Raw genomic sequence first — 23,412 nt, forward strand, 5'->3', positions numbered from 1 at the left:
GGCAAGGAGCCTGAAGTGTATTTTGCCAACAAACCAATTCCCTCATGAATGAATGATCAGACTCTGTGGTAAATGTGGCATGGTTTAGCAGCGAGGGCTTCAATGTTATAGAGCAGGGATGGCTTTCCAGATAATGTTGGACTCAAACTCCCATCAGCATCAGCCAGCATGGCCAACAGTCAGAGATGATGGGAGCTGAAGTCCAAGAATATCTGGAGAGCAATAGGTTAGCCAGCCCTGCTATAGGTTGCATGAACTTGAGCATCATCGAGCTATTACTTACAAAAGGACCAAAGAGAAAAGTAACATTAAAAGAGCATAATCCACCTTTCCCACAACACATTTCTTTACCTTTAAGAATGAATTCTGCAAGGAAAAACAAGCAAACTTGCTCATATATGACATAGGATGGCAGAAGCTTGTTTTGTTTTGTTTTGTTTTTAATAATTTTTATTAACTGGCCAATCACATCAAATTAAATCACATCGCATAAATTCCAAATTACAAAGCCAAATTTTTAAATTTTGTTGGGGGAACCCATACTTCAAGATCCGAAGGGGGATTCAGATCATCTTCTTATTACTGCGTTAATGTCCAAATCAGTCCCAATCAGTCCAGACAAAGTTCATAATTCTATCCAGTCTTATCTTGGTGTTTCCACATCATATCTTGTTCATATAATTTCTCTTTTTCCTTTACTCTCTTCTGTTAGTCTCCTTAAGCCGATAGCAAGTATAATAATCCTGTGTGGATTTCCCGTTCCTCCACTAAGTCCAGATGGTTTCCATATATCTCCTTCGTAGATAGCATCACTCTTTCCATCATAAATTTTGGCATTTGTCGCTCTTAAGTCCCACCGAGGAGTTGATCCACGATATGTAAACAACTCTATTTCTCTCTTTCTCCTCCCAGACCCAAGAGCTCCAACAATGCCTCCCAAAATGGCGACGGCATTTTTAACTGCGTCATTCCAAAACTCTTAGCTTTCCAGCTTCGTCTTGAAACATTGCTTTGGATCGAAAGTTTATCTCCACACAGCCTTAAATCCACAGCTTAAGTCCTTGATTTCTGACTCATTAGGGGAGGGGATTCTTGTTAAATCACATAAAAAAAAGGAAGGCAGGTTTTTTCCCCCCTCCCCCCTCAGTCATTTGTCGTACCGTATCTTGACGTATCTTCTCATATTTTATTCTTGTCTTGTTATCAGAGATCTCTTCTGTCAGCAGTCTTTACTCCCCTTTTTCCTCGAAGCATGTGCAATTTATCTCGTCCAAATTGTTTCTTTTGAGGATCCTTGCAACTAGCGGCGCGAATCAGGGACGGCGTCCAGGAGTGCCGGAATCCCACAGGAGGGCTTTGTGCCTAGTGCCCCCACCCCCACAAATTTGGGGGTGGTATAGGGCGCAGCAGGCAAGGGCCGTCCCCCCCACAATCCTGGGGGGGTTAAGGAGGCTAATTACCCCCATCATAGCCTCCAAATTACCTCGTGTGGGTCGGAGAGATGTTATTGTCAGCCATCTTCCGATGCGCCACCTAGTGGCCCCCCTGGCAGGAGCTTGTTTTGTCACCTGCCTTAACTACAGGATATTGTACTTGGATTTAGCAAGCAAAGCTAGAATCTTTGAAATTGCCATGATTGCCAGTGTTGTATTTGCAATGGGCATCCATTCATCATTACTAATGAACTTATGAAATTGGAAAAGCATTTCTGCTGGGATTTTTTTTTTTTGCGGAATCTTTTTTTTTTTTTTTTTTTTGTCACTGGCCATGATGAGCAAAGCTGCGTAAACCCATAATTCTGTTGCCAAGAATTAAGGGAGGCTCCTATCCAAAGTTTGCATCTGTGAGGACATGTTGGAACAATAATGGTTTGGCACTTAATCATCAGGCTTCAGAAGTGTCCAGATTGGAGGGCTTTGGTGCCTAGAAACTTATTTAAATGTGGCTGCTTTTAAGTACCGTGTGGCTTATGGTGACAGGAGCCAAGAACATCTTAAGTAAACAAATCAATTGGAGGTAGTATTTTCTTGTGATTTGGTGCCTGAAAGGTTGCCAGCTCTGATAGAGATACAAGTAGCAGCAGCACAGTGTTGTTAAGTTTCAAAAGGCTCAGCATGGAAGATTACTGAATTTTTTGCAGCTAGAACAGACTCTTATGTTTGATGCCATCAGCAGTATGGCCTACCTGGTGTATTAAATTCTTTGGAGGCTAGTGGCACTTGGTGACCTGAGCCAATAATAATAATAATAATAATAATAATAATAATAATAATAATATGCCACCCATCTAACTGGATTGCCCCAGCCAGCCTGGGCAGCTCTCAACAAAATATTAAAAGCCTAATAAAACGTCAACATTAAAACATTGACAATAACCAGAATATTTTTTTTTTAAGGTGCAAATCCTAGGAGAATTCAAATATGAAGCGATGATACATAATGCTACAGCTGCTGGCTAATCATTCCTTTGTTAGTTGGATTGCTGGTAAACAGAATAATAGTGTGGGAAGTCCACCACCACCTCCTGGCTGATATAGGAGATCTATTTCTGCAGCAATTCAGATAGGTGGCCATCCCAAAACCTGCTTTAAAATCTCTAATGTCAGGCTTCGGCGAATCAGCTTCCTCCCCCACCTCTGCCCCTGTGGCAGTAGATAAGAAGATCAAAGAAAGGAATGTCTTACCAGTTAGAAACTTTAATAATCACAGTGAGAGAACAAAGAACACATTTTTTAGAAATGGAGGTGCTCCCAATTAAGGATCACACCCCCTTCCGTCCCTATTAATCTACGTCACTCCTACGTCTTGTAATCTGAGTTTGTACCCTCTGTGCTTTCTCTTCTGAGACTTTCTGAGCTCTTCTTGACCTTGGGCTGAGCGGAGGAATGCTGTCCAGAGACCGTGAATCTGTTAACCCTCTCTCTTCCAGTGTTTCTTCTCCTAGCTGTTCCCCATCCAGAATTTCCCAGCTTCTGCCTTCTGAACTATGCCCCTCTGCAAACCACTGTTCCAAATCTATACTGTCTTCCTGCTCCTGGGAAGATTCAGGATCAGGGGGAGGGGGAGGCTCCCACCATATCCTCCTCAGTGCAGCCCTCCTTAGCACGGTCCCTGACATCTAATGAAGGACCGTACATCGTCTTCCAACAAGGTCTGCTCTGTTCCACTGTTGAACAGCTTCTGGAAGATTGGGCGGGGGGTGGATTCTTAACTTTTAGTCTAAATTCATTTTCTTGTAATTTGCATTCATTGGTTTGGGTCCTATCTTTGCACTGAGTTCAGGTTTATGCTGCCAAGACCTATTCCTTCATCAGTATCAGCTATGTTTTTATGCAGATCAGTTTCCAATAAACAGAGGTTGTGTCACAGTAGTGTCCAGTGAATGGTCCCCAATATATTTGGCTGGGTGTATTATACAGTTGCCTCAGATGGGGGGGGGAATAGCTATGAGATGATAGCAAGCTTGAAAAATGCCTGTTTGGGGCATGGTGTGTATAAACCTGTGTTTTAAAACAATTGTAAGCTGATTTTTGCAAACCACTCGGAGCCTTTTTTCACTCAAAGGTGGGGTATAGATGCCATGCATAATAAGGCAAAGAGATATAAGTTTTAAAAATGAAACTGTCTTTCTCTCAGCAATCAAACACCATAGAAAAGTTTATAATTTCTATAGGCTTATCAGAGAGGCTTTAATAATATGGCTATCTTTTTTTTTGTAAAAAAAGAAATTAACTTAATGTTCAAGTTCAGCCCCAGCAGTGTGGATGCCAATTATAGGGTAGTTATTTCAGGCTGAAATGTCTTATTTGTACTCACAGCTTGTTAGCAACATAATTTGAGAACAGATGTCTCAGCAGAACAGATGAGCACAGTGGGCTTTGGAATTACATATATATTTATTTAATGTGGCTTCTTTCCTGCTTGACAATCATCTCGAGTCTTTTCCAATGTATTTGAATAAACTCTGTCTCAGCATGGCGGAAGAAATTAAATGTCACCTTTGAAGTGTTTTTGAAGTACTGGGGTCAATTCTCTTAAAACAAGATGAAGATGGCAGTGCTGTGCTAATCATATGGATATATTCTTGCTTGTTTAAATTACTACATCCAATTTTCATTTGACACATTAAACCAAAAGGTTACATATTATTGTACTGCATGACATTGTAAACAGAAACACCAGACCTGCCCTTTCCTCCTACTAGATATTTTCATTTTAAGCCAGTTTGACATTTGGCCTACATAGGTGTAAGAATGGAATATTCTGAGTACTAGCATTCACTAAGTACCATATTTTTCGCACCATAGGATGCACTTTTTCCCTCCTAAAAAGCAAGGGAAAATGTGTGTGCGTCCTATGGAGCGAATGCAGGGGGGAGGCAGGCGGGAAAAGCCCCCAAGAGCCGCACACAAGCTTCGTGCGCTTTTGCGGGCTTTTCCCCAGGAGGGAGAAGGGACTGACTGGCCGCATCAGTCCCTTCTCCCTCCTTGGGGAAAAGCCCCCAAGAGCGGCACCCTCTTTAAAGGCTGCGCGGCTCCTGCGGGCTTTTCTACGAGATGGGGGAATCCCCCCACCTCCCAGAAAAGCCAGGAGAAGCCGCGCAGCCCCGTTAAAGAGCGCACGGCTTCTGCGGGAGAAGCTGCAGCAGATTCCCTCCTCCCGGGCTCCCTTTGAAGCGGCAATGTGGGAGGGGAGCAGCTTACACTCGTGTAAGCAGCTCCTCTCCCACTTTCCTGCTTCAAAGCAACTACGGAGGAGGGAAGGAAGGGGACCATGGATGATCCGCTGCTGACGGCTGCAGCGGATTCCCTCCTCCGTGATTGCTTTGAAGCAGGAAAGTGGGAGGGGAGCATCTTACACTTGTGTAAGCAGCTCCTCTCCTACTTTCCTGCTTCAAAGCAATCACGGAGGAGGGAAGGAAAGGGACCATGGATCCTCCACTGCTTGCGGCTGCAGTGGATTCCCTACTCCTGGGCTCCCTTTGAAGCAGCAAAGTGGGAGGGAGCAGCTTACACTCGTGTAAGCAGCTCCTCTCCCACTTTCCTGCTTCAAAGTGGAGGGAATCCACTGCAGCTGCGAGCAGAGGATCCATGGCTCCGCTTCCTTCCCTCGAAGCAGGGTGCAGGGGGGAAAGACGGCAGGAAATAGATGCCAGGCAGGAAGACACAACCACACTTTGACCACTGAAAGTCCACCCCAGCCTCCCCAGATTTCCACTGAGACGGCCAGGCTAATCTCGATGGCCATAAGTCAGACTCAGCATTATTAACTGGACTTAGATAAGCCATGGTTCCCCTTCCTACCCTCCTCTGAGGCTCGATTGAAAGCAGCAAAGCGGACAGGAGCCACCTGCTTTGCTGCTTTAAATAGTTTAGTGCTACATTTGATTCAGAATATTTTTTCCCGTATTTTCCTCCTCTAAAAACTAGGTGCGCCCTATGGTCAGGTGCGCCCTATGGAGCGAAAAATACGGTAATACTGAGCATTGCATCGTTTTGGATACCTTAGTGGAGATGGGAGTTGGAGGCAGTGAACTTTAGAAGTTCTGTGTATGTCTCTACCTGTTTGTTTACTTTCAGTCATTTACACACAGCCAACATTAGCAAAAAAATAAAGTAAAAAAAAAATACCATGGTGGTGAACAGTATAAAACTAACAATAAAAACTGATAAAATAATGACAATGACAATTTGTTTATATGCCGCCCACCTGACTGGGTTGCCCCAGCCACTCTGGGTGGCTTCCAACACATCAAATATTAAAAGCTTCCCTATAAAGGGCTGCCTTCAGATGTCTTCGAAAAGTCAGATAGTTTATTTCCTTGACATCTGATGGGAGGGTGTTCCACAGGGTGTGCACAACGACAGAGATCTATTGATTTGTAATGAATAAAAAAATAATAAAAATAAAATAAAAATCAATTGATCATAGCTGGATCTTTCCTCAAGGAAAGCCTAGCTAGATCTCCCTTCAAGGAAAGTTTAGGTGAACAGATGAATTTTAAGCGAAGACGTTATTACCAATACTGCCACTGCTTGGCTGACATTCACTGGAAGTTCATTCCAAAGGGCAGGTGCCACCACACTAAAAGCCCTGGTTTTGGCAGGCATAAGACAAACCTTGGGACCATATAGCACTAGTAGGAGTGTCACTCATGGAGATCTGAGTGACCAGCTAGGTCACAAGTAGTGCTGAGGGACTGCCGCTCTGCCCGGTTTGTTTTACCTTATGGGGTTATTATGCAAGGTTTAATCCTGCCCACCATGCTTTTTAACGTCTACATGAAAGTGCTGGGAGAGATTGGGCCCTGGTGATTTGGGATGAGGAATTGTCAGTATGCTGGTGGCATCCCTGTCTTCCACCTTCCTCCAGAGGTGGGTGAGGCTATGCAAGGTCTCAACAAGTGAACTAAGATAAAGGTCAAAACAAAAAAAAATTTCCCTTCCAGTAGCACCTTAAAGACCAACTAAGTTAGTTCTTGGTATGAGCTTTCGTGTGCATGCACACTTCTTCAGATACACTGAAACAGAAGTTGCCAGATCCCTCTATATAGTGAGAAGGTGGGGAGGGGTATGACTCAGAAGGGTGGTGGGAATGGGTGATTGGCAGATAGCTGTGATGAGCCTGTTGACGACTCTTAACGACTGCAATAGGTCTTACAGGAAAAAGCAAGGGGTGAGGTGAAAAATGGCTTTGTCATGTATAATGAGATAAGAATCCAATGTCTTTGTTCAGACCAGGTCTCTCCATGGTTTTAAGTTTGGTAATGAGTTGCAATTCAGCAGCTTCTCTTTCCAGTCTATTTCTGAAATTCCTTTGTAGTAAAACAGCTACTTTGAGATCTTGTATAGAATGTCCTGGGAGATTGAAGTGTTCTCCTACTGGTTTCTCTGTCTTGTGATTCTTGATGTCCGATTTATGTCCGTTTATTCTTTGGCGTAAGGTTTGGCCTGTTTGTCCAATGTAGAGAGCTGAAGGACACTGTTGGCATATGATGGCATATACAATGTTAGACGATGAGCAATTAAATAGTCCCGAGATGGTATGTGTGATGTTGTTGGGGCCAGTAATGGTGTTGTCCGGGTGTATGTGGCAGCAAAGTTGGCATCTGGGTTTATTGCAGGCTCTGGTGCCAGTGTCCTTGTTACGTCTGGTTGTAGTATTATTGTGGGTTAGGAGTTGTTTAAGATTGGGTGGCTGTCTGTAGGCAATGAAAGGTCCTCCTCCCAGAGCTTGAGAAAGAGAACTATCATTGTCCAGGAGAGGTTGTAGATCTCTGATGATGCGTTGTACTGTTTTAACTTGGGAGCTGTATGTGATGACTAGAGGTGAAGAAACTAAAGTTCATTAACTACTAACTACTAATAATTAAGGGTGTTAACAAAGTTTTATATGAAGAAAGTAGGAAAGTGGCACACCAATCCAAGGCAGAAAGAAGGGGGTGAACAGCCTACCAACTCCTCACTATTTCTGGTCACATCCAGCCCATGGAGACTGGGTCAATTGCTAGCATTGCTGCTTAAAGGAATCTTGTAGTAAGGCTGGCAAAGCCTTCCACTTGATGCCCTAGAGAAGACCTGTTGGTTTGAATGACAGAGGTTAAAGCCCCTCCCTATGTTCACACATTATTATGGTTGAATGAACTGCACCCTTAATTGCACAGAGACACCCATCTCAGGAGACCATTATCTCATTATGTGATCACATGATGTTATATGAATGAAACAGCCATGCAAGTTGATTTAACAGGCTGTTCCTGAGGTGCTGATTGGGTGGGAAAGATGCATGTGGTTACTTCATTATTATTATTTTTACTTTGATAGTGGTTACTTAATTTCATGTGCTTGCTTCATTTGTGCACATTTCCCAGGGGCTTGGGTTGCACCTATATCAGTGTATACAAATGGTTAGTTATATAGCAGCACAAGCAGTAATAATCAGTGCATTTTTACTGCTAGGGAGCAAGAGACATATGTGTTTCTGGAATTCTTCTGCCACAGGCAGTTATTCGAAACTCCCATTGTTCTAGGTGACAGGGAATTTCATTAGTGCGAGCAGTTTCTGAGCTCTGGGCGCAACACTGCGCCTAAGATTTCATATTAAAACTGCAGAGTGGAAGGAAAGGAGGACCTTTTTTGCCTCCCCCCTTCCAGCTACTCTCTGAAGACTGGAGAAGAGACCCTCTTAAGAATATTAGGGGGGTGGGCAGGGGAAGGACCAGACCATGTGGGAAATGAACATAATATTTTAGCTGCGATTCATTCATTTTCAGCTTTGTATTCTTTTTCTGAAAAAAGCGTGCCTAGACATTCCGTTGTTGCGCCCATAACCTAGGTTTAAGGTGCCGTTTAGCTCCTGGCTTTCATATCTCAGTTTCTAACACTGGCCACAGGTACCAAAGTAATTTATGTCCCTTGGCTTGGAGGGATGCCATTTGTTACTGTGTTGCTGTGCTTTGGGCACCAAAATATCTTAGGCCAGCCCTGGCAAAGACTCTCTGAGTTCTGAGCAAGACAAACTCTGCTTTTTCCTTTTTGTGTGAACTACTGTATTGGAGCAGGTGAACTGTGTGGCTTCTGTTTACATGGTGTTCTCCATCTAAACATCACAGGAATTGTGAAATGTAACCAGGCCACAGAAAAAGTTGGAAAGCCCTTAAGTGCCTCTGGGCTAAGAGTTCATACAAAGAAGCTTTCACTTCTCCCTCTCTCTTTCTTTCTTTCTCTCTCTCTCCAGTGATTACAGTCTAGCTCTGTATGTTCTTATTCAAGACTTCTTGTGTAATTCCCTCCTGGGAATCAGAGCACTTTGGCTATTGACTGCGTTGTTTTTGTAAAAAGCTGCTTCTGTGTGCACCACAGAGGCTTTCTTTTTAACATCTGCTGTAAAGTGGATTTCCAAAGGGGCAAATCAGCAGTGTGTCACATAACCTGCTACTAATAATGGCACGAGAAGGTATACGCCATACTTCACTCGCATTATCTGACCTGTTATTTCTCCTTAGTGCTCAGCTGCTAGCAGTTTGTATGCAAAAATTTTGTACTTTGTTAGAAGCATAACCTCCCATAATGCACTGCGTGGTATTGCAACTTCTCAGCCAATAGGCCTTGAAGTTATATTTGCATCATTGCCTTAAATTTGCCCTAGGGCCAAACTGAATGTTATGCTCCATGTGTGGTTGGCTGCTGCTGAAAACTGCAGCCGTGTGTGTCTTGTTCCTCCCATCATCATGGATAATATAACTTGGGACACAATTATAGAATACTCTTTAGTTCCTCACCCTGCTCCACATAATTGGCTGCCACTGCTGGGAGAACATGGAAAGCTGTTACCTGAAGGCAGGGGTAGTTTGCACAAGACATTTCAGAAATGGGTGGGTGGGTGAGAACCAGATATGCCGGGGCAATTTCTGCCAGTTTGCATTTAGCATGGAAAGGTCATAGTGCTAAAGAGTGTAAGTATTTAAAAAAATGTTTTCATTAAAGATTTTCTTGAATTACAAAAGTACATACAGTGTCTCTGTTTTCCGTTCATAGAACCTTTTCAACAGATCTGTTACATTCTATGTGAGATATTCTTTATTATAGACAATATAAGATTGGGGAAGCAGAGAGGAGGCGAGAGAGAGCGAAAAAGAACCTACCCATCTGATCTCTGAGACAAAAACCTTGCACATGCACTATGTAAAAGAGTATGACTAATTGCTGGACGGGGCCTCTGTATTTGAGTTCCCACTGTGTTTTACAATCCACAAGACAGTGACAGACACTCTCCTACCAGCAATTGTAGGCAGAGGAATGAGAAAAGGGGATTGGTATCATCTTACCTCTTGCCTCCCTCCCCCAAATATCTATGTCAGGGGTCAGCAACCTTTTTCAGCCATGGGCTGGTCCACTGTCCCTCAGACCACGTGGTGGGCACACACACACACACACACACACACACACACACACACACACAGTGGTACCTTGGGTTACATACGCTTCAGGTTACATACGCTTCAGGTTACAGACTCCGCTAACCCAGAAATAGTGCTTCAGGTAAAGAACTTTGCTTCAGGATGAGAACAGAAATCGTGCTCCAGCTAAATAAAAGCACATATTCTACAGGACACTGGTGGCGCTGTAGCCACAGAGCCTAGGACTTGCCGATCAGAAGGTCGGCAGTTCGAATTCGATCAGAAGGTCGGCGTTTCCATGCGCTGCTCTGGTTCGCCAGAAGCAGCTTAGTTATGCTGGCCACATGACCCGGAAGCTGTATGCCGGCTCCCTCGGCCAATAAAGTGAGATGAGCACCACAACCCTAGAGTCGGTCACGACTGGACCTAATGGTCAGGGGTCCCTTTACTTTTACATATTCTACTCATGTAAAAACACCAGGCAGGCCCCACAAATAACCCAGAGATACATTTTAAATAAAAGGACACATTCTACTCATGTAAAAACACGCTGATTCCTGGACTGTCCGCAGGCCGGATTGAGAAGGTGATTGGGCCGCATCCGGCCCCCAGGCCTTAGGTTGCCTACCCCTGATCTATGCCCCCATGGAAAGGAGAAGGAGCTGCCAGATATTAGCCCATCCTTAGAGCAGCAGGTTTAGCAGTCTCAAAGTGGAAGTGACTCACCACCAGCGGAGAGGTAAGTAAGAGGAATGCAGAGGCAGCCTGAATAAGCAGGGCACTGCTCCCTTCATGGGATTCTAAAATAGGCGAGGAAAATCCGAATACCCCTTTAAATAAGGAAGCATGTGTAATGTGGAAATCAAGTCAATTGACAAGAGTGTTTGGAAGTTTGGGCATGCTTCATTTCATGCATGGCATTTAGCTTCTTCAAACGAGGCTTTGACCTATAAAACTATTGGGAGGCAAATGTAGAAGCCTCATGTATTTGAAAAAGTGATACATTGTATAACATTTTTAAAAAGCCATCCTTACTCTACAATTTAATTAAAGCATCTATTCTGAGTCTCAGAATCCAATTATTGTAAATATAAATGCACAAAGCAACTCAGTTAGCTGCTTGAAGAATGAGGCCGGTCAGTCTCAGACAATATAATTAGTGTTTCCTTATTCCTCAGTGACTTAACGTACCAACTAGTAAACTTCCATAAAACCAGGGAGCCTGAGTCACTCATTTTCAAACCGTTCCTCTTCTTATTAGAGTCATAATTTCTAGTGCAAAATAAAGGGTATAATTAAAGGCACCCATTTTATTAAAAACATTTGAACTTTATTAATGCTCTTAACCCTTCAAGATAGTTCTGCGGAAATTGAAAAATCAGATTACAAAGGAAGGAAACAAATTGCTGCATTAGAAAAATAAGGAATTACATTCATAGCTGCAGTAGGAAGCATGTGTCATGGGACTGTGAGAGTCAGGATTCATTAATCTGTCACAGTGCTAGACAAGACTCTGGCAAGCCAGATAGGTACCACTTATTGAACTGCTCTAGTTCAATAAGTCAACACAACTTATTGAAGTCAATATGAGGCCAACAGAACTCACCAGCGTGGTGACCAAACAGAGCAGGGTGGGAACCTGTGGTCCTCCAAGTATTGCTAGACTCCAGCTCCCATTGCCAGACCGCAGGGGGTCCTTGGCATGGGACTGTCTCGCCACCTCTCTCACACAGTGGCTGCTGTTTATCTTCTTTTGTTTCTTTAACAGCAGCAACACATATTTCTGTCTATAGCTGAACCCCGACTATAGATCTATAGATGGATCAGCCTCTGCAGCCACAGCAGGCGCTGTGATTCTCCAGTGGTTTGACTTCATTCCCATAGGTGCACTCCATTGTCTTTTGAGACAGACCAGGACATTGTATGTTGGGCAAATTAGACAGGCAGTCGGCCACTACAGAGGTTCGCTCCTTTTCAACAGTGGCACCACCATGTGCTCACTGCTAAAACAGCCACCCTGGAGTGAGGGCTGCAGCAAGGCCAATGCAGTCAGGTCAAGCTGACAAGGGGCCTTCTGAGCTGCCAGTAGCTGGCCTGGCCGACTGCTGGTACGGGGCTTGCTCTCAGATAAAGTACCTCCTCCTTCTAAAGTGGGAAGTCTTGAAATTCCCCCTGGTCACGACTGACATATTTTAGTCATTGCTTTCCAACTGGGAAATCCATCAAACTCTGAACCCTCCCGTACATACAAAGTAGTCAGAAGCCAATCTATGCACTTGGAACACTGACTTGAAACCAAGGAGCCTCTTCAAGATGGCACAGAAGTTTGCAAAATTAATTGGATCAGAGATTCTACATTCCAGTGGGCAGAGCTGAAAGGGGGAAGCTGAGAAGCAATACAGTTATTAAATAATAAGTGTACATGTTGCAAAAAGAAAATCATGATTTTTATTTTTTTAAAGATATTTATTAAAGTTTAACAATTACAGAAAAAAGAAAAACAGACAATAATAATAAAAAAGATTACAATACTTCAACAATAAAGGAAAATACAATACTAAAAAGAAAAAAGAAAAAGAAAAAAAAGAAACCCAAAAACAATACAACTAAACAATAACATTTAAAAACACTAACATCCAGTATTTTCATATCTTTATCTTTCATTTACTTATTTCCTTGACTTCCTCACGCCTCCCTTTTTGTATTCTATTTCATAATTGTTTCAGCAAGTCCTTTCCCTCTTTCTCAAATTTTGTTCCTTAATTTATCTTAACGCAATTTAACCTTAAATTTTACACTTTAACCCATTAACAATCCATTTTTACTTAATTCTTTATAACCTTTCTGCTAAGACCATGTAAATCCATTCCAGCATCTTTCTAACATTCATTAATTTTACAGTGTTTTTTTAAATATACTTTAATTTTTTTCCAGTCTTCTTCCATCGACTCTTCTCCCTGGTCTCGGATTCTGCCAGTCATTTCCGCCATTTCTATGTAGTCCATCAGTTTCATCTGCCATTCTTCCCTGGTGGGTAGATCTTGCGTCTTCCAGTACTTTGCAATAAGTATTCTTGCTGCTGTTGTGGCAGCAACAGCAGAAAATCATGATTTTTATTTTATTATGCTTTAATGCAGCACTCAAAACTGCAGTGATTTTATATACCGTATTTTTTGAGCCATAAGACGCACCAGACCATAAGGCGCACCTAGGTTTGGGAGGAGGAAAACAAGAAAAAATTATTCTGAATCCCAGAAGCCAGAACAGCAAGAGGGATCTGGCTTCTGGGATACCGTGTGGCTGTTCTGGCTTCTGGGATAACCGTGCCAAGCCTCTTCAGGGCAGCGGAATGAAGGCTCCCCCTGCCCGAAGAGGCTGCACGTGGCTAAAGCAGAAGCCAGGACAGGCGTGTCGCTGAAGGGGCGCTGCACAGTTCTCCTTCTCTGCTCAGCACTTCTCCTTCGCAGGAGAGGTGCTGCAAAGAGAGGGAGAGCTGCACAGCGCACTTCAGCGAAGCGGGAGGAGGAACAGAATGGTCTCCTTCTGTTCCTCCTCCTGCTTTGCTGAACAGGCGTTGCGCAGCTCTCCCTCTCTGCGCAGCGCCATTCGCTCCATCAGACGCACTCACATATCCCTTTACCTTTTAGGAGGAAAAAAGTGCATCTTATGGAGTGAAAAATACAGCAGCATCTCAAAAGAGAAAAGGAAAACTAGATATACAAAAATTAAATCATAAGTGGGGAACTTTCTTACCCTACAGAAAGAACTGAAAATTGTCAGCCTTAATCAGAAGGCAAAAGCTTGGCTCTAAGTATGATTTAATATACCGTATGTGTTTTCAAAACTCAAGCATGTTTATAAGACAAACCTTTTTTGGAACTGCCTTGCCAGAAATGGAGGAATTTCTGTTGAATTCCAAGAATGAGGAGGCACATAAACTAAAACGCTTCACTGTTGCTTAGATCAGTGCTTTCAGCATGAAGCACTGGATCTTGTGTGTGTTGAAGAGGTCCCGTGTATTTCTCCTAATAGTTTAAGTATTACAGAAAGAAGGAAAATAATTTATTAACTTAACCAATAAAACAGGCTCCAACAGACGACAAAAACAGTTGCCTGGTTGCAGAGGTTTCCTATTAAATACTATGAATATCCATGTTTGCTTGATACTAAATCCAACTGAAGCATGTTTAGAGTTGCAACTTTTGAGTGGCTGTGAATATTCTTAACAACTAGAGGCAAAGGCAGCACATATGGGATGTGTTTCCTCTCCCCACACTTGTTCAGAATATCCAAAGCCACAATCTGGAGCAATCATGGTAAACACCATATGCCCAAAAGCTCTGGCCCGTTTCAGCTTCTGGAGATGTGCTTAGCATATCTTTTCAGATAGGCATGCGCCCTTCAAACAACAAAGATGTGCTGTGTGAATGATGGAACTGTGAGGAGTTTTCTTCGTTGTATGAAGCAGCACTTTCAAAATGCTGATTCCTCTTGCTGAGCCATACGGTTGCCAGGGGATTATTCACATGTCATGAGGCTACACAACTGCTTGTTGTTGTTTTATAGCAGGCCCGTCCAACTCCCGAGAGACTGCGATCTACTCCCAGTATTAAAAAAAACTGGCAGTGATCTACACATTGTGATTGACAATGCACCCATGAAATCTCTCACCACTGGAGTGCACGTCACAATATAGCGCCCAAATGGATATCAGGATGCTGCCATATAGGCATTCTGTTTATAAGAACCAGCCTGGATGATCTAGGATATTCTCTTGGTTTTTTTATATATAATATTTCCTCTAAAACAGCTGTTGGAACCCCTACATTGTATTGGGACCACTGCACTGGAGAAGGTGAAATTTAACCCATTTCTTCCACAACTTTCCCCAGATATAAATCCCACACAAGTGTTTAGAGAAAACATATGGATACAAAGAGGACGAGATGGCTGGACAGTGTTCTCGAAGCTACCAACATGAGTCTGACCAAACTGTGGTAGGCAGTGGAAGACAGGAGTGCTCTGGTCCATGGGGTCATGAAGAGTTGGACACGACTAAACAACAAATGTGGCCTGTGTGAAAAATATATCATCCTAAGAGGTGCCAAAGCCAAAAATACTTTTAGAAAAATCCATACACCTATCAAGTGATGCAGACAAGAGTGTAGAACTTGGTTAGAATCCTGGGTATATTTCCCCCCACTTTGTGCCACTTTCTTCAAAGTAATTGTGGGAACTTTCAAAGAACAGGTTATGATTACAAGCTGTGCTATGCTATTCTCTTGTGCCAAGTGAAGAGGGATAGATCTCTTCCTAATGTTTTGTACTATAGACAACTAGTTCAGGGTAAAAATTAGGTGGCTTCTTAATATCTTCAAATACCCTATGCAGTTGGTAGTTATCAAAATATGCTTCATGGACTGCTACTAGATTTGCTATCATATCTGTACACAAATGCACGCTAACCTATAACTTAACATATGTATTCTAATTCGAAGAATACTCATCTTGGGATCTTTACTGGATACAATTGTGTACACACGGGAAAAAAACATGCATTGGCTATGATTGCTTACTCTGGGGCATTTAGCACAGACCAATAAGAACAAAATATGAAGGTGCTTACTCTGCGAGGCCAGCTCTTTACAAAGGAGTAATGGGGTTTAGGGATAAGATCACATGGTAATGGTCCACACTGATTTAGAAGCATTATCTTTTACAGCTTGAAACATTAGTATAGATACATACAGAGAAGAATGGGTTTATAAACCACCCACATGTTATTTGGACCATATGCTTAACTGCTATTTTATAGAGAAGAGATAACAGAGGTGGGGCATGGCCTTATATGGAATTATGAGATGGCATCTTAGAGACTTGACTTTGCTGTGAGGAAAGTGGAAGAGCCAGGAAGAGAAAAAGTTACATGCAAGGTAGCAGTGTTTTTCTTTCTCTAGAGTATCTGAAAGTGGACAAGATGATGAGAATAAAGAAAATTTTATTTATGAAAATATTTATTTACCACTATATCATAAAAATATCTATCAAAGCAGTTTAAAGCAGTAAAACCATAAAACCATGCAATAAAACAATCAACGTGTTTAAAATATCATGGGAAAGGTTACATTTACTTTTCCCATGGTAGAGGGAAATCAGGTAGAAAAAAAGGCTTGGATTATCATTATTATTATTTAGCATAACCTAGAAGTGCTATGGGGCCATGAGTTCGCGATGGAGTTGGTCGTGACTTTTTGTTTGTTTGTTTCCTTGGGGGCTAGCATCCCCAGTCATTCATTATTTTATTTGTTAGGCGTCTTTCCATAGTTAAAACCAGGCTCAAGGCAGCTTACAACATGAAAAAATACATAATTACAAACATAACAAAAGTAATTGTAAACAATAAATAAAACACATCAAAAAGTACACAACCAACCGATTTCCACATAAATATTAGATCTAAAAATAAAGTTACAAAAAATTAATATCAATAACGGCAACAACCTCCCTCTAAATAATACCCCAGCGCAAGGGTCAGTTCAGCAGCCTTAGTTTTTGTAGCTGGAGTCAGTCAGGGTCCCACCTTCCCAGGCCAGGTGGGAAAAGGCAAGCAAGACACAGAGCAGCGCATCCAGGACTCCCAGTCTTTCACAAATACCTACAGGACCTATTAGATCATGCCCCAGAACCACTGAGAAGCAAGCGAAAATGCCTGCTTCCCTGTAATTAGTCTCATTTTCTTTTATATGGGGTTCTTTAGAACCCTTTTAATATGGTTAAAAAGATTTTCCATGAGGGAATGTAAGTGGCAAGTGCCTTTCTGCTGAGATCAGAACAGACTATTCCTGAGGACACAATGGAGGAGGAGGAGTTCTGAACACGGGGAAGGAGGAGACAAGGAGGGATCTAACTAAAATTTAAGGAAGGAGAAAGAAGATATGTCAGCTACTATGGGTCGTCATTGAGGGAGGGGTAAGGTGTCTGGAAAAGAATGGGATGCACTCTCAAAATATCGAAGTACCGGGAGAGGGGAGAAGGATTTCTTGGTGGCAGCCCCTAAATTATTGAACTCCTTTGCTACTCAAATGTGCCTAGCGTCCTCTTTTCACATCTTCTTCAGTATACTGATGTACCCTTTTACTGAGTCCTTTGACAGTTTCAGCTTTTTGTTGTTGAATCTATATTGTTTTGTTTTGGTTGGGACTGTTTTACTTGTTTTTATGATTGCATCTTTTGTATTTGTTTTTATATCTGTATGATTATATTCCTGTAATCTGCCTTGGCCTGTATTGTGAAGGGCAGGTAAGAAATCTTATTTAAAAAGTATTTAAAATACTACAGCTAGATAGATAGAGGAGGGGAGCAGGTAAAGTTCACAGCTCTTGAAATGTGAGATTGCATTTGGACATTAGCCATCCTCCAACTCCCATTCATTCTAACTCCTTATCAAGCATTGGCCTCCTTCCTTCAACTTTGTCTGATTCAGTGACATATCACCTATTTCAGAACAGATAAGGAAAGTTATCTGGCTGAACTGAATAGTTACAAAGAACCAAGTAGAAAAGTCAGCATTCATCACCAAAACCCCCTGAAGAAGAAAAACTTGCTAAAGATAGAATCTATGCAACCAGGAACAACTTGGACTAGGAGAGGAAATGCAAAGGAGGAAACTGAAACTACTAATGATGCCAAGTGATAACAACATAACAACTCTGCAAATAACAGAATCAAAGCAGGTATGTAAACACTTTTTCATTTCAGTTCTTAAGAGGAGAATCCAAATGGTAAACATGAGATTATTTTCAACCACAATGACCTCACCATGAGATCTTCCAATACTATATTGATAAATACTATAATGATAAAACTTCCAAAACACTACACCTTCCCGTTCAGAGGTTGGTTATTTCATGGCTTTTGTAAGAATGAAGTGAGCTCAAGTGATTAAGAGCTCTTAACCAGAAACAGCGAAATGCATTTAATCTATAGCTATAGTCACAGTTGCACGATTTGTAGAACAGGCATGCAAATCTTGTTAGCATCATTATCCTTTCAGTTGTCACAATATCCATGCGGTGAAAGAAGATCCGTAAAATATATTATTTCCTGTGAGTTGCATAGCCATTATAAATGTTCTGTCCTGTTCCTACACTTCTTTGTGAAATAAGTTTTGCCTTATTCACTAGTAGAATGCATGTTTAACCAATATGTTGCTTTGGGTTCATTAAGATGACACTGGATCATAAAGACATTGATAGTCTTTAAAAAAAAACACAAAACTTTAATTCAGTCCGTGTACAGCAAGGTGACAATCAGGTGGCAAGGTGAGTTAGCTCTATGAGAATGTGGAGTGAAAATGTGTCATATTCTCAGGTTTATGGTAACTTCTCAAACCAGTATCCTAGGGCAGGAATCACCTCTAGATGTTTTAAAACTATGGCTCCTATAACCTATAGTTCATGGGTCATGCTGCTTGAGGCTGATGGGAGTAAGGGGCAAAGGTTCCCAACCACTGTCCTAAGATACCAAGCTTCTGACCATTTCCTGTTAATGTCCCCAAAGCAGGAAAGAAACAACAGCCTGCAGACTGTTACTATTTCATGGGGAGGATTAAAGTGCACACCAATAAATTTAGGTTTGTGTGATCAATGTGGATTGTGGTGCTCTAATGCAACAAACCCACCTAAAAGCCCTAAACAAACCAGACTTTTTGAAGTAAGTGGTTGAAAGAATACACTAAAAAGTGTGGGATTAACAATCGATTATCAGGAAGATCTGTAACCTCTGCACAAACAAATCAGGATGAATGCTTGTTCAATAAAGAGCAGGCATCATATAACTTCCACACAAGCCTTGTGAAAACAAATCAGGATGAATGCTCAAATAAACAGGTTGTCTGGAAGCCACCCAGGATTCAGTAGCGATAGGCGGTGTTAGAAACTGAGATACGAATGCTAGGAGCTAAATGGCACCTTAAACCTAGGTTATGGGCACAACAACGGAATGTCTGAATGGGCTTTTTATAACAAGAATACAAAGCTGAAAATGAATGAACTGCAGCTAAAATATTGCATTCAGTTTTCACATGGTCTAGTCCTTCCCCTGCCCACCTTTCTAATATTCTTAAGAGGGTCTCTTCTCCAGTCTTCAGAGAGTAGCTGGAAGTGGGGAGGCAGAAAAAGGCCCTCCCTTTCTTCCACTCTGCAGTTTTAATTTGAAATCTTGGGTGCAGTACTGCGGCCAGAGCTTAGAAACTGCTCACACTAATGACATTCCCTGTTGAAAATGCACCTAGAAGAATGGGAATTTTGAACACTGGGGACAGGATAATGCTAACATGTTGACCAGTGGGCCTCCATTGGCTCAGGGCTGATGTTACTCACATTTGCTTTGGTCTGAAGTTCCCAAGGCTGCAGAATTCTGGATTTCACCAGCAACTATCACTAACAAAAGGTTGTCATATCTTTTCCTCACCAGGTCTGAACTTACGCTGGGCAAAGGTTCTGATACACAGTGTCCCTGTCAAGAACAATGAAACTGCCGATGAAGAGGGGAGGTTGCTACAGCAGCAGACTATGCGATGAAAAAGACACAGGGCCACTGAAAGACACAACCATTCCAGTTGATGGATGGGTATTAATGTTTTGCATGCATTGTAGATGTTTATGGGCATCTTTTGCCATGCTTAAATGGGTGCCAAGAGTGGTTGCAGCAGAGGGCCCTGGCATGATATTCACCAGCAGTGAACATGAGGGCAACACTTACAGATTTTTTTAAAAAGCATACTAAGTTGTAATTTTCTTCTTTGTTTCTGCACGAATTCTTGTATTTCAGTATCACTTTAGGTCAGACATGTGGCTTCTCATTTGTTAAAAGGATTATTCATGAAGCTGTCAGGTGTCTGGGTCACAGAAAACACAGTAGGCAATCAAATCAGAGGCACGGCAGCAGTGTTGTCTCCAAAGGCAGCACTTCATTTCCCCGCATCTCCTCCCCCCTCCCCCATGAATGTCAAGTTTTTTAACCAAGGGAATGGCAGCAATTCACTTATATGAGAGAAATCAAAGGGTTGCATATGAGCTAAGGTTCCAACTATATTCCTCACTGGCCCTACTCTCTGGGGTAAGAGGCAGATTTAGTCTCTGTGTCCCAGATTGTAGCCATTGAGAACCAAGCCTGCTTCTATCCTTAAATGCTCCACGTCAGGGATGGGGAATCTGTAGACTTCTGGCTGTGGTTGGGTTGCAACTCCCATCATCTCTGATCATGCCGAAATGTCCAACAACATCCAGAGCACCACAGGTTCCCTCCTTCCTTGCTGCAGCATCAGATTTAGGGCAGTGTAGAAGTCCCCCCCCCCCAGGGTGCTGAGCTGGTGCCAAATTGATAAGATCCATAACTGAGAAGATACATTTGGGGGGCCCAAATTTTTGCCTCACTCAAGGCACCATATTACCAAAGCCCACCCCTGCCTGCTATATATAAATAGTCTAGGTTCTGTTTCTCTTACTTTCTCTCACACAGATATCTTAATGAAATCCACTATTCAGAATCTGGGACAAAAGTGCTTTCCTTTAAACTGGTCCCCAGTTCTGCATCAAATTTCATGCCCTCTCATTCCTCTCAAAGTCTGTAAGTACGTTTCAGCTCAGTTTACTGCAGCAGGAAACATGTAATTCTGTAGGAGTAGCTAAGGTGATCTGATGCCTTTCAGAACACCAATGCTAACAGCACAATTTTATGCATGTTTGCTGTTCCATTTAACAGGGTTTACTCCCTGGCCCATTACATGCAGTTAGGATGCTGCAATCTCAATCAGAGTTGCTAAATGCAAGCCCCAATGAACACAGTGGGACTTGCTTCCAAGTAAACCTGAACAGCAGTAGTTCCCAACTGGTGGTCTGTGGACCCCAGGGGGTCTGCACAAACCACCCATGGGGTCAGTGACACCATTAACATAACGAAAACTACCATAGATATATCAACGTTTTCAAAAATAGGGGGTCCATGGCTTGACTTTTGAAAAAAACAAAACCCCAAGGGGTTTGCAGTACTTAGCTAATTGGGAACTACTGCTGTACAGGATTCTGTTGCACTGTTGCAATATAGCAAAGATATAGGATTGGTTTTTAGTGGATTTACAGGTAACTATGACGCAGGTGGCACTGTGGGTAAAACCTCAGCGCCTAGGACTTGCCGATCGCATGGTCGGCGGTTCGAATCCCCGTGGCGGGGTGCGCTCCTGTCGTTCGGTCCCAGCGCCTGCCAACCTAGCAGTTCGAAAGCACCCCCGGCTGCAAGTAGATAAATAGGGACCGCTTACCAGCGGAAAGGTAAACGGCGTTCCGTGTGCTGCGCTGGCTCACCAGATGCAGCTTGTCATGCTGGCCACATGACCCAGAAGTGTCTGCGGACAGCGCTGGCTCCCGGCCTATAGAGTGAGATGAGCACACAACCCTAGAGTCTGGCAAGACTGGCCCATACGGGCAGGGGTACCTTTACCTTTATGACAGACTGTAATCTAAAGGCATATTTTGCATGAGGGGTGGTCTAGAAATATTTGTAAAAATAAAATCAACTTACTGCATCATATTGCTTAAATATAATAAAAATGGACAACATTCAGCCCAATGAGGGCCAAGCACATAGGGGTTCACTCACAGGTGAGAGACCAAATGTAGAGCCACAAGAAAAATGCCCTGTCACAAACCTATGGGTATCAGGCATGGTGCTTGCCTTAGCTCCACCGCACGCCTAGGGGTCACAATTTCCCACAGCGCTCCTCATGTAGAATTGCCTGCAGGGGCACTGTGTGCTATAGTGTTCAGTGTGAGGGACTAGGCCCTGGGGGTATGTGTGTGTGGAGACCAGGGTTCAAATCCCCACAGGGCCGTGAACCTCACTGGATGACCAGGCCCTGGTTCCTGTGTCTCAGCCTAAATGTTGTGGGCAGGCCTTTTCCCCCTAGCCGGAACTCACCTCTCAGGTGGGCTCTGTAATGTGAGGGAATGAGGGAAGCATTCATGGTGAGTTCTGGCACCAATTTTTTTTTAATAGAAAAATAGCACTGGTTGTGAGGGATTAAATCACAAGGGGGAGAAGCTGGAGCTCCTTGGAGAAAAAGGAGGGATGCAAACCAGTAATACAAAATGGCGGCTTGACAAGCTAGTCCCACGGCAACCCAGTGAGGCAGGGCAGCTTGCCGGCCCACAGGGCCATCTTTACCCAGGGGTGCAGGAGTGTGGGGCACCTGGGTGCCAAATTCTGGGGGGTGCCCACGCCCGCCGCTGAAGCCACCTAAGGTCTTAACTATCTAGGTAAAGGGACCCCTGACCATTAGGTCCAGTCGTGACCAACTCTGGGGTTGCGGCGCTCATCTCGCTTTATTGGCCGAGGGAGCCGGCGTACAGCTTCCGGGTCATGTGGCCAGCATGACTGAGCCACTTCTGGCGAACCAGAGCAGCGCACGGAAACGCCGTTTACCTTCCCGCCGGAGTGATACCTATTTATCTACTTGCACTTTGACGTGCTTTTGAGCTGCTAGGTTAGCAGGAGCAGGGACTGAGCAACGGGAGCTCACTCCATTGTGGGGATTCGAACCGCCGACCTTCTGATCGGCAAAGTCCTAGGCTCTGTGGTTTAACCCACAGCGCCACCCGCGTCCCTCTTAACTATCTACATGTTATGAAATAATAAATAATTTTGATCAAGCTAGAAAAACAAAATACCTAGGTATCACCGAAATGTATGCCTACTGTTTCACTAAAGGACTTTCAACTTTGTGCGGCCATTTACCAAAGACCTGCCGCGCCAGCGCTTGACATTCACAACTGTGGCGCTTGTCAGACTCAACGATGGCGCTTGTCATTCTCAACGGCGCCGTGCGCGCGGAGTTAACTAAATTTGGGGGCGCTGGGTGCATCTTTGCACCCCAGTGGCTAATATGCTAAAGACAGCTCTGCTGGCCCACCCATGAGGCATGGTGAGGTGACGGCCTCAGGTGGCAGGACCCACTGGGACAACAGATCTCGATGTCACGCTTCCTCACCCCTCCCTGACGTAGATCTTCCCTTCCCCTTATTCCCTGGCAGGGAGCAAGGGAGCAATGGTGGGGTCCGCCTCAGGTGCCCAAATGCCTTGGCTCTCGTCTCCCTGGGTCTGTCCTGGCTCGCCTCCTGCCCACAGTCTGTTGCCCTTGCCTTCGGTTTCCTTCCCCAGCGCGCCCTTGGCGTCTCCCTCCCCCCCCCGCCTCCCCGGCTGCCTCTTCGCATTCCTCTCGCGCGCCATTCCGCCTGCGTCGTCGTGCCGAAGGGGACCTTTTTTTTCTCGCGCGCTCTCACCTGCTCGTTAAGCGCCAGAGCCGCCTTCGCCTCTCTATTCCCCCCCCCTTCCCCGTCACCTTCCCATCTTCTCAGCAGAAGCTTCCGCGCCCCCTCGCGCCAGCGGAGAGGCGCTAAGAAGGGAGAGCCGGGGCAGAGAGAGGAGGAATGAGCCCGGCAGCCGAGGGGAGCCTCGCA

At 43.7% G+C, this 23,412-nt stretch overlaps 1 long non-coding RNA gene across 1 annotated transcript in view; it reads right to left on the reverse strand.

Annotated features, from left to right (window-relative positions):
• LOC128420989 (uncharacterized) overlaps nucleotides 1-23,343 on the reverse strand; it is a 29,737-nt gene extending 6,394 nt beyond the window's left edge. The window contains exon 1 of the long non-coding RNA XR_008332196.1: nucleotides 23,236-23,343. This is a non-coding gene — a long non-coding RNA (uncharacterized LOC128420989). The remainder of the gene's footprint in view (nucleotides 1-23,235) is intronic.
• Between the last annotated feature and the right edge of the window lie 69 nt (nucleotides 23,344-23,412).

Source organism: Podarcis raffonei, chromosome 9 (genome assembly GCF_027172205.1).
Source record: "Podarcis raffonei isolate rPodRaf1 chromosome 9, rPodRaf1.pri, whole genome shotgun sequence".
Classification (NCBI taxonomy): domain Eukaryota; kingdom Metazoa; phylum Chordata; class Lepidosauria; order Squamata; family Lacertidae; genus Podarcis; species Podarcis raffonei.